At 42.3% G+C, this 10,822-nt stretch overlaps 1 long non-coding RNA gene across 1 annotated transcript; it reads left to right on the top strand.

The window, feature by feature from the left end:
* Positions 1–4,462: 4,462 nt before the first annotated feature.
* LOC119884755 lies at positions 4,463–5,386 on the top strand. The gene is made up of 3 exons (XR_005441067.1): positions 4,463–4,567; positions 4,740–4,812; positions 4,929–5,386. It is a non-coding gene; the product is annotated as an uncharacterized LOC119884755 (long non-coding RNA).
* Positions 5,387–10,822: the final 5,436 nt, after the last annotated feature.

Below are 10,822 nucleotides of genomic sequence, written 5' to 3' on the forward strand. Positions count from 1 at the left end.
TTTTTTGTATTTCCCTTTAGCTTTGGCGATATTGTTGCATTAACATTCATGCCAAATTTCATTTCGACCTGACTTCTTTTCTCCGTGAGATGGAAGAATTTAGAAAGTTGCGTGGCGCCGCGGAGAGCCCCCAGCTGCAGTGCATGGATCACGCGTGAAATTCATCCAGCCAGAGGGAACGATCACCAACTGTTCACAGCATGCCGGTCATAATAGTGACACAACTCATTGAACGTCCTGGAGAGGAAATGGGGCGTTGGGGCGTACAGGGCAAGGGACAGGAGATCCGAAGCGACCGGGCACGGTGTGGACGGTCGGTGGTCGTTCCCTCTGGCTGGATGAAGCACGATCTGCTGGCATTTCCTGGCGTCTGGGTCATTCCAGCATACTGTATCTGTTTCTGCTGGGGTTTCCCAAAGCAGTTTTTCAGGTGCGCTGTCTCAAGTACTTAGTGCAGTCTCAGACAGGATGATTTCCACATACTCGGGACGCACTGAACGAAACAAACCAAGGTTTTTACGCGGTGGCTACTTTCCCTCCCGACTCTCCATGGCGGAAACCATTAAAACACGCAAAACCCTCATTTAAATACGGCCACCTCCACTGTGTTTGCTCCTGTTGTCATCTACGCAATAATTCTTAGTAAATCACCCATAACAGGTACTAAATTTACACATGCAATATTTTAGAATACGCACGCAATTTAGTACTCTTTATTCGGGATGTTAGTAAATCAGGCCCATTGTCCACATATATGTATTATAAAAAATAAAGAAAAATAAAAGATCCAGATCTGAATCTCTTGTACATCCTAGATTTTGCACTACCAACTGTACTCCAACTTAGCTGCAACAGACTTTGTTATCAGTCTGAGCTGCGTTAAAACTTGTGCTTAAAGTAATCTTTGGGTCTTGTTTAATTCAGAAGTCCAAAGTCTCAATCATACACAGTATAGATGCTATCGTTCACCAGACCATAAAGACTTGTTTTGGAAAATGAAAAAAGGGAGACGTGTTATTTCCAACTTGATCGGAAAACAGAAGGCTGCCACAGTCCTTTTCACAATGATGCTCTCGTTTTGTCTTTTGGTATAAATCCAGCGCACCTTTGACCTATTTTCACTGAGTTACTGACTGTAATATGTTGAATATGTACTCACTGAATTGCAAAGCGTTTTGATGAATACATGCAACCTTTGGACAACTCGCCGTGTCTGTTGCTGGGCCCTGGACCCGCCGCTGTGCCCGGATGTAGAACCTCAAGCTCTCTTTAGGTTTGCATGTCAAGAGTCTGAAAAACACAAATAATGTTCTTAGATTTAACATGATTGAGTCTCAAACAAAAACAGTGACTTGTGTAATGTGATGAATACTCACTGGATGTGGACATTTCCCTGCCCCGAGACCTGCCAGCAAGCTCCACCGGGCAGACAAGGCTGGATTTTCAGAGCCTGAAACATCTCTGTCTCCGTTTTTTGGTCCATTGTCTCAAGTCCTCGTCGAAGTTCACATTCACTTCAGCTTGATCGTTGAGTCTGTAGACCCATGTTCCACATCAGTGTTAAAGTCAAAACTGTTAGGAGTGCCAGGGGCATTGTCACTGCCAAAACTATTATTAATGTCCGGCAGGTTGTCATCACTGTCCAAATCATGCATAGATGATAGTTTGACGATGTGCATTTAAAATGTTATGGAATTGGCCAACAACACTTTAACTTAAATGCTTTTGAAGGAGCAATTATTTATCGAAGTAAACTTTTACCTGAAGGCTCGGATGTTAGCTGATCACTGCAGGAATGTGATTGAAAACTTCTGACATGAGGTTAGAATTGTAGTTTTTGCACCATAAGATGGCAAGCACATTTTTTCCATGCTCAGAAACGCCTTATTGTGAATATACATAACAAAAGCCCCACCTCCTCTGACTGCCTCAGGTACCCACAGAACCCATTTAAATTCAGATATTTCGAAGTCAGAAGTCAAAACTGTATCCTAAATTTGGAGTGTTATTTAACCCACTTCCTGACAAGCTAGCATGACTTGGTTGGTACCACTGGATATATATTGTCTTACGTTAATACAATATCTTATCTAATCCACCCAACTGACGTAAGTTACAGCCTCGTTAAGACAGTAATGTCGGCTGAAATAGTCGCGGTACACAGGAGTTTACAGTTGGTTTACAAAAAAGCTCATTCATAAACATAACTTCACTTTTCTTACCTTGGTCAGTGGGTTTGTTGTCGTTGCAACGGCCGGTGGGTCTGTTCTAAAGATGCTCCGTGAGTCGTCGTTTTTGTTTGTTAACTTGGATTTTTGGCGGGAGTGCATCTATCGCCTCCTACAGTACGGGTGTCTGTATAACAGGATCTAGTATTTATGCAGATAGTCCTAGGCTTCATCCGAAAGGTAAAAATAAATCTCCTTTCCTAACCACCTTTCCGTGACCTTGATGGAAAACGTCATGAAGATGTGAAGGAGAATCTGTAAGGACTTAGGAAAAGAGGACGGCGGGTCTAAGAGTATCCAACTGCTCTTTTCTAAGACGGCATTTTACTGCCGTGATGAAACTACAATGTTCTGAAGATGGACTACAAAAAGCACATCTTTGACTCTGCACCCCATGTTGTTGTAACGCAGACCATCTAAACAACACGGTGGAATATATTACTTAATAACCAAGATAGCAAAAAGGCAGATAAGGTAGCCTAAGTTACCCGTCACTAATGGACAGGGTTGTCACATTGAGAATAGTCACACTCACCCTCCTGCCCACCCATAGGCTATTTATCAACATGAATCCCAGTAGTATGTAAATACAGTGTTTCCCACAGAATGACAGCGTAACTGTGCAGAGAGAGAGAGAGAGAGAGAGAGAGAGAGAGAGAGAGAGAGAGAGAGAGAGAGAGAGAGGAGATGCTGAGAGAATATATGCACTGTGCAGCGCTCTGTCATCAAATACGATTTTACTCGTTTTAAATAACAAAATCTATCGAAAATCAGCGTTGATAATGTGGCAGGCCGCCCCAAATAAATCAGTGTGTGGGAAACGCCTACTGTAGAGGTTATCCAGCTGGATCTTTGCCTTTATTAAGGCGAGGGTGTCAGCATCTGAGACTGAAGTGAAATAAATTTGCTGAAGGCTGCAGTACATAATGTGAGGCTCCACGCTGCATCATTATCCTCACTTTGATCACTTTACAAGACCAGTAACAGCTCGCATGGGTCTCAGTTATTGTTGACAGTTTAAGATATATGCATATTAGCAAGTTAGGGCATAAGAAGAGAAAAGGCTTAATAGCCAATGGTAATGTACACGGAGATCAACCTCCTATGTCATGGTTGGTGATTTATTTATTTTTATTGTAGAAAACACTTAATGGCTTATTTTAACAATCCGAAACATAAAACGGTGTTGAAACAGTATCAGATTACAAAAAAGCCAAAAGAAAACAAACCAAAAGAAAGAAGGTAACTGTGAGTCTTATTAAAGTATCATAATGTGCGCCTGTCTTGCAAGGATCTTGCTAAATGCGGTTGATGGATTTTATCGTTTGAGTTTGAGAACGTGCTTCGCTTTAAATGTTGCCGCCACATGGAATTGTGGGACGGCATTTTCTCCTTTCCTTTCGTAAAGGATGGTCAGGTGTACCCTATGCTAAAGGAGATCTGAAAGGAAGCATTGAGGCACCTTTCCTCAGCTTTTAGAGAATTCGAACAGCTCTTATCACGGCTGCCACCGGTTCACGTCACTCAGTTAGGAACCTTCCTAAGCAAAAAAGACTTTTTGAACGCAGCCCTACTGTGTTTGAGAGAAATGGTGATGTCGTGCACAAAGTTTAGCTTTTGCATTATTTTGAGCATTAATTATATCCTACTTGTTCTTTCCCTCTCCAATAATAATAAATGTTGCTAATGAATTATAAATTCTTTGCTTAATTTAAAATTTTCACATGTTGATTTTCTGCATGCTGTTGTCTTGCACGTCCACGGACATCCAAAAAAATACACCTAAGAAGGGTCTTAATCAGACGTCCAAATATTGAACCTGATTTGCACGTCGTACAGACATACAGATATGGTACGACCGACGATATATACACGTGATCTGCACGTCTATCAGACATCTCATGTTTGCTGGGTAGCGACACATACGAAAATTTGCAGCGCATCCAGGCCCTGTCTCATTGCCTGGCCTGGGCGTGTGAGTTTGCTAAGGCCACAGTGACACACCTGGGTAAGGTGGTTGGGCAGGGTGAAGTTTCCTCCTCCCATTACAAAGAAAGAGCTCACCTGATTTCTTGGAATAGTAAGTTATTACCGAAGATTTAGTGAAAATTTCTCGGCAGTAGTTCCTCCTTTGACTGACCTGGTGAGTCCTAAGGTCAAGTTTCACTGGCCAGACTGTTGTCAGAAAGCTTTTGACGATGTTAAAGCTCTCCTTTCTTGTGCTCCAGTGCTTGCAGCCCCAAATCTAAAGGAACGGTTTCAGATTAAAGTGGATGCCAGTAATATGGGTGCTGGGGCTGTGCTGCTGCAAACACATCTGGTGCATCTTGCATTGAAAGGTCAGTTACTTCTTGCGCAAGCTGAACTCCTACCAGTTGAACTACTCACTTGTAGAGAAGGAGGCACTTGATTTGGGCTCTACAGCACTTTGAAGTGTACATAGGTAATAGGTGAAGGTCTCTAGTTGTGTAAACGGACCACAATCCTCTCACCTTCCTACATTTGTTGCAGAACCCAAACCAGCGTTTGATGAGATGGTGTTTGTTCTTACAGCCTTTCCATCTTGATGTTCGGCACATTAAAGGTTCTGAAAATGTTACGGCTGATGCAGTGTCTTGAGCATACATTTAAAGTGGTTATGGTTCCTGTTCTCATCTGTTTTCAGTGTTTCTTTCTCCTGTCTCTTAAATTGCTTCTAAGGTACCAAGTAGCTGAGTGGGAGTCGGTAAGCGGGAATTATGTGAATGAGGTAATTGTCCAGAGAAGCCATTTTCATGTGATTGCCTATACTTAAGGTAAATTGTAAACTCTAACTTTAAGATTTGAATGTAATTAGTGCTCCATAAGAATCTCTTTTTTTTTTTTTACGGCGGTGGCTGTGGTTGTCTGTGTTGTGCTGGTTTTGTGTTTGTGTGTTCCAGGCTGTCTATAGGCGGAGCCAAAGCCTGAGTCGTCAGGAGATGTGGCTCACCTGTTCATCCTGGCTTAGACGTATTTAAGACAGCAGCCAACTCTGCTCTGGTCTTTTGTTTCCTGTCATGCACCACCCCATGGACACGCCAACTCCTCATTTGTGACTTATTATGTAGCTTTTCCTTTAGTGCTCACTGCATACACTCCTGACACTCCTGACACTCCTGATTTCTGACGTTTGCCTTGAAGTTTATGTTTAGTTGATACAATAAAACCATTAAGCTTATGTTTGAGTGAGCTTCCCCTTTGTTACAAGCAGGAGCCAACTTGTAACACGTGTTATTGGTGGTAGACCACCACAAGAATTACAATTACCAAGAAACACACTAGATTCTAAAGAGACACATTTAATAAACATAATCATACAGTAACATTTGTATTTCAAACAAATGGCAAACTTATTAACACATTTTAACAAAACATGCATAATGGAAATTCTGAGGGAGGGACGTTTATTTATGGTATCAACTTCCACTGGAAGCCTCTCAGAAGCATTTCAGCAGCGAAGCGTGCAGCCTGCCCCATGTTCATGACGTCCTTTTTGTGTTTTTACTACATTCTTCAAAGCTCTCTGTGGCTCGCTTTCGTTTCTCGGTTCATCTGCTGGGACGCTTCCCGGACGCACTGCAGCGCTTCTGGTGTGAGCACAAACATTTAGTAGAATGCAGCAGCGACGCAGATGGACTCTGTGGACTTTGGGAGTGAGTCTGGGGTCATGTAAACGTGGTTAATATGACTTTGTAACAGGTGAAGCTCCGCCCCCACTTTGCTGAGAGTCTAAAAATGAGAGTGGATCACCTATTCACCATCCACAGGAAATATTTTTAGCTTTGTGTTTTTATGGTTTATTCAACTAAGAAAAATCTGTTTTGTTGGTGTTTTTCTGACTGGAAACACGGCGGTCTTGTGCGTGGGGAAAAGCACAGAGCACTGTTACATGTTGGAGCTCATCTGTCACTGGGAGCGGGGCTTTGAGCCTAAACTCCTGCAACAGCTGAAGGGAGAGAAGCAGGAGGAGCTCATTAAGTTTTTAAGTGAAAGAGGGCTGCCTTAACGTGGCCACGATGAAGTAGCCTTTTTACTGTATGTGTGTTTGTGTGTGAATTATGGAAGAATCTGATTCATAGAACTGGATTGTGTGTGAGGCTGTATGTGCGTGCATGATGTGATTCACAGTAAGTAGGGACATGTATTGATATTTCGGTCCAGGAAAGCATTGCTGCAGTCATGTGGTGTAAATCCTGTATGATGGAGAATGTGTACACGTGTTGATCAGTGTAAATCCTATAGAGGGTTTTTGGGGGTTGATGCAGATGAAGTGGGGGGAAAAATTATTTGATCCCCTTCTGATTTTGTACGTTTGCCCACTGACAAAGAAATGATCAGTTTATAATTTTGGTGGTAGGTTTATTTGAACAGTGAGAGATAAAACAACAACAGAAACCAGATAAACGCCTGTCAAAAATTTTATAAATTGATTTGCATTTTAGTGAGTGAAATAAGTATTTGACCCCCTCTGCAAAACATGACTTCGTACTCGCTGTCACAGGCCTCCTCCTCTGCCTGGCAGTGGCCACGGCTCTCTTTTACTACTTCAAGTGCCTGCAGTACACAGAGTAGCCCACTGCAGCTGATGTTGAAGCTACTGCAGCCTGGGTAGCAAACATATCGGTTATTTGAGATGCTTTATCGGCCGATCGGCAGTTATATAAATAAATAATTTAGTTACACCAGCCCCAAAGGTTCGTCGGCCCACCGGGCATCTGCTCAGTATGCCAGTTTAACAGTCAACCCCTGAGGCTACCCTCTTTAGACCGTCTGACAGACACAGAGTCTAATGGATGAGACGAGCGCACTGCTCTTCATCAGAGGAAGAAAACCGAAACTGAAAACACTTGTGATCAGACAGAAATATCTCCACAATTCCACACAAATTCACTTCAGCACCTCTGAGAAAGTCCAGTTCACAGCAGCTTTAGAGGGAATGAAGCATCCTGGAGACAGTAAAACAGTAGTGTCTCAGAGCGAGGGGGACAGAGACAGACAGCAGGACACAGAGCGACTGTTAACCGTTTGTGTTAAGACACTGACTAGACACTGACCAACAACATTTACATTTAAATGTATTGATTACAATTTTGCAATTCAGAAGTCGGGGACAAGCCCTGAAGCTGTGAGCAATTCTCTCTCTCTCTCTCTCTCTCTCTCTCTCTCTCTCTCTCTCTCTCTCTCTCTCTCTCTCTCTCTCTCTCTCTCTCTGCGTCATGAAGATTATTGCATATTAACATGGAAAATATCTTGTTGCTGTTTTTGAGTTACATTGGGGGCTACAGTCAAAACAGCCCCTGGAAAAATGACCTGGCGACGCCGATGGCCTCCACCACTCACCTACTGTAACATTAAACACACTGCTGTGACCCGGGAGGAAACTGGGAGAGGGCAATGAAAAGCGGGAGTCTGCCTGGAGGGTTGGTATGGTCATGAATGTTTCAGGCTTATTTGGGCTAAGAGGAGAAGTGATGAGTGCTATTTTTATTATTTAAGTAATGTATTTCACGTGAAAAAAGCCCAACTCATTGTGAACTCCGTTGTTGGTTCTGATTTCTCTGCTCGATTCTGGTCAGCCTTGTTGCTTTGTTTTGTGGTGCATTTGTAGCGCTGTTATCAACAGGGGAGTGAATGTGTGGGTCTGCGGATGAGGGCCCTACAGAACTTTGTGCCCAGGGGCCTCTGACTTCTTAATCCGGCCTTGATGGCTCGGTGCGGTGTTTGTCCCTCCCCTCCTGTAATGTGATTGGACAGCTGGGCAAAAAGTGACAGTGATGAGCACAGCGTTTTTCCCAAAGTTGAACATTTTTCAACACTCGGCGACTGAAAAAAAAAATGAAAAGATGCAGGCCTCAGGAAAAAACACTTTAGCTGATGATACACAGAGCAACTTTTAGAGCAATCGTGCAGGGCAACGTTGCCGTCAATGGTAATGAGTAAAGATTACTACCGTAATCCCCTTCTGTCACCACTCCGCAACCCGCCCCGCACCGCCGCTATGCGTTGAAAACATAGTCGGACTTGCCACTAGCAAGATTGTCCAGCAACATTGCTCAAAAAAGTTGCCCCATGTATCATCAGCTTCAGGGTCCTTAGGGCCCGTGTTCCGCTTTTTTTGCCAGACCAGCCGATAACGGCAGCTGCTCTTCTGAAAACGCCCAGCAGGGAACGCTAGCGGGCGTTTTTGATGCGCAGCGTTATTTCTGACAGCTTTGGTTGCCATGATACATCAAATCCGTGGAAGTGATGTTTCAAGTAGTTCTAGTAAACTTTACTGGATGTAAAAATGTCAACACAAAGTAGAGTCCTTGCTCTGCATGAAGAGAAGGCTGAAGCAGGTAGAGAGAGAGGACGTGATTTTATGTAGCATGTGTGTATGTTCAACTCTGTAGGATTGTACATGGAAATAAAGGTGAAGTGCAAAAAAAGTAGATTTTGATAATGCAATTTAGTGGTACCAAAACCCGCTGACATTCAGTGATTCTGGAGAGCTTGGGGCTCCTAGGGCGGCTCTCTCCTGTTTCAAGAATGCTTGATTCAAGGTGACGGGTAGCTTTGCAAAAGGTCCAGCTGTTTGTGTTCATTTATCATTTTTGAGACTCTGTGTATTTGCTGCGTGAGGTCATATCAGTTTAACCTTATATAACACCTGCAAATTGTAAAAATTCAAGGCTGAAGATGATCATCAGACCAATGCCACAGTTTGAGTGAATGGATTATAGATCTGTATTTTTCCCCCCATCAAATCTTATTTTCTGTAAAGATCAAAAAAGCAAACATTTAAGTTGCTACAAAAAAAGACAATAGTGTGGTGTTGCCACCTCTACTAGAACGTGTGTAGTTCAGTTCAGGTTTATGAAGGTTAACACGGGGCCAACAATACAATGAAATGTGTTGGATGAGAAACAGGTCAGCTCAGCAGTGCACTACTCACTAGTGCAGCCTCTATTATTGAACTCTATTAGCATTGTGAGCACACATGGGTTTTATACAGATTAGATGGCAGGAGTTTGTTTTCTTCAAATTTAATTAAAGTCAGTTTAACTGTGGTGTGCAATTGAGCAGAATTTACAGTAGCTGTCAATCACAGAAATATCAATTTCAACACTATATGGCCCTCAGATATGTACACTCCTCCTGCAACACATTTATAGAATATGAGTGACTAAACACATGACTGAATTTATTTTAGATTAATAATGTTTCATGTAGCAACTGTCATGCATCAGTTGTCACAGTGAGTCTCCATCTGCATAAACAAAATACCCCTGCCAATTAGATAGACAACTGGCATTTCTCCCTGCAGCTATCACTGTGAAACCACACTCCTTCCAAAACAGAAAATATTAGAATTTTTCCATGATATGAATACTGTTTCTCATGTATCACAGGCTTATAAAATATTATGAAACTGGATTAAACTTGAAATAAATCCTTTCCACAACACTGCTCTTGTTACTAGAATCAAACTTTTAATTGGAAAGAGGCATATAATGTATTTTTTTCACAGATACAGCGGTACGTATTTTTTTAAAACATGCAGCAGTTTCAGTAGTGACATTATCAAGATGTAAAAAATAATTTTCTCTGCTCTTCTATGAAGATGGATGGCACAGTGGTGACCTTAGTGCCTCTTAGGTGTTAAAACATTGAAATATACGCCCATGGGGCTGTTAGCTTTTACCTGCTGCAAAACAATATTGTTCTCCCACTGACCAATTTCAGTGTGATAAATGTTTAAGGGAGTAGAAAATGAATCAATTTATAGTTATGTTGCCTGTACAAAGCTTATGTGTGTCGGTAGGTGATTGGCCAAGGTGGCAAAGAAGGAAGAGATGTTTGGAATTTCACAAAGTGATACCGAATGTACAACTTATACAGTTTACGGGGCCACACTGGCTTCCGACTTCCCGTGTCAAGTAAATGGAACCACCATTATTCCTATTTCCTTTTTTTTTTTTTTTCCCTTCTGAGTTTTGTTTTGTGAATGAACAGTTGTATTTTGGGGAATAAGTGGACATTTTTGGGTTTTTGCATTGTACTGACCGCCGGGAAATCCCAGACTGGGGTTTTATTTTTATTGTAAACTGGAATAATCATGTGGAATGGGACTGGTTTAGAATGCTAGTTCCTGTTGCTTGAGTATAACCTAAATAGAAGATTAACTGAATGTGTGGTTGCATTTCTTTCCTTTCGCTCTGCTTTTTGAAAAAGTAAATCTGTTTGTGTTGTGCTTAACAAATGGAGGGGTAGTGTTTTCAGAGACATGTATCCTTTTGTGAGGTTTGAAACATGCCATTACTTGTTTAACATGGTTAAACCGCTACAGTACATTATTGCAAGTAGACCCTAGTACTGCAAACAGAAGGTTTTAAGTATGCATGAGATTGGGAACAGCATACCTATACAGTATTTACTGCCTGGAGATGGAAGGTCTTTGACCACCCCCCTTACATACGCTGTATATACCTCTTCTGCAAATAATGGAAGATGTATGTGCAGAAACAGCTGTAGGAGCTTCTCAGGGCTGGACTCACCATGCTAGGCGAGACTTCCCCTGCTGCTTGGCCAGG

The sequence above is a fragment of the Micropterus salmoides genome, unplaced genomic scaffold (genome assembly GCF_014851395.1).
Source record: "Micropterus salmoides isolate LMB-PRFRI ecotype aquatic unplaced genomic scaffold, ASM1485139v1 Ms_hic_scaffold_3651, whole genome shotgun sequence".
Taxonomy (NCBI): Eukaryota; Metazoa; Chordata; class Actinopteri; order Centrarchiformes; family Centrarchidae; genus Micropterus; species Micropterus salmoides.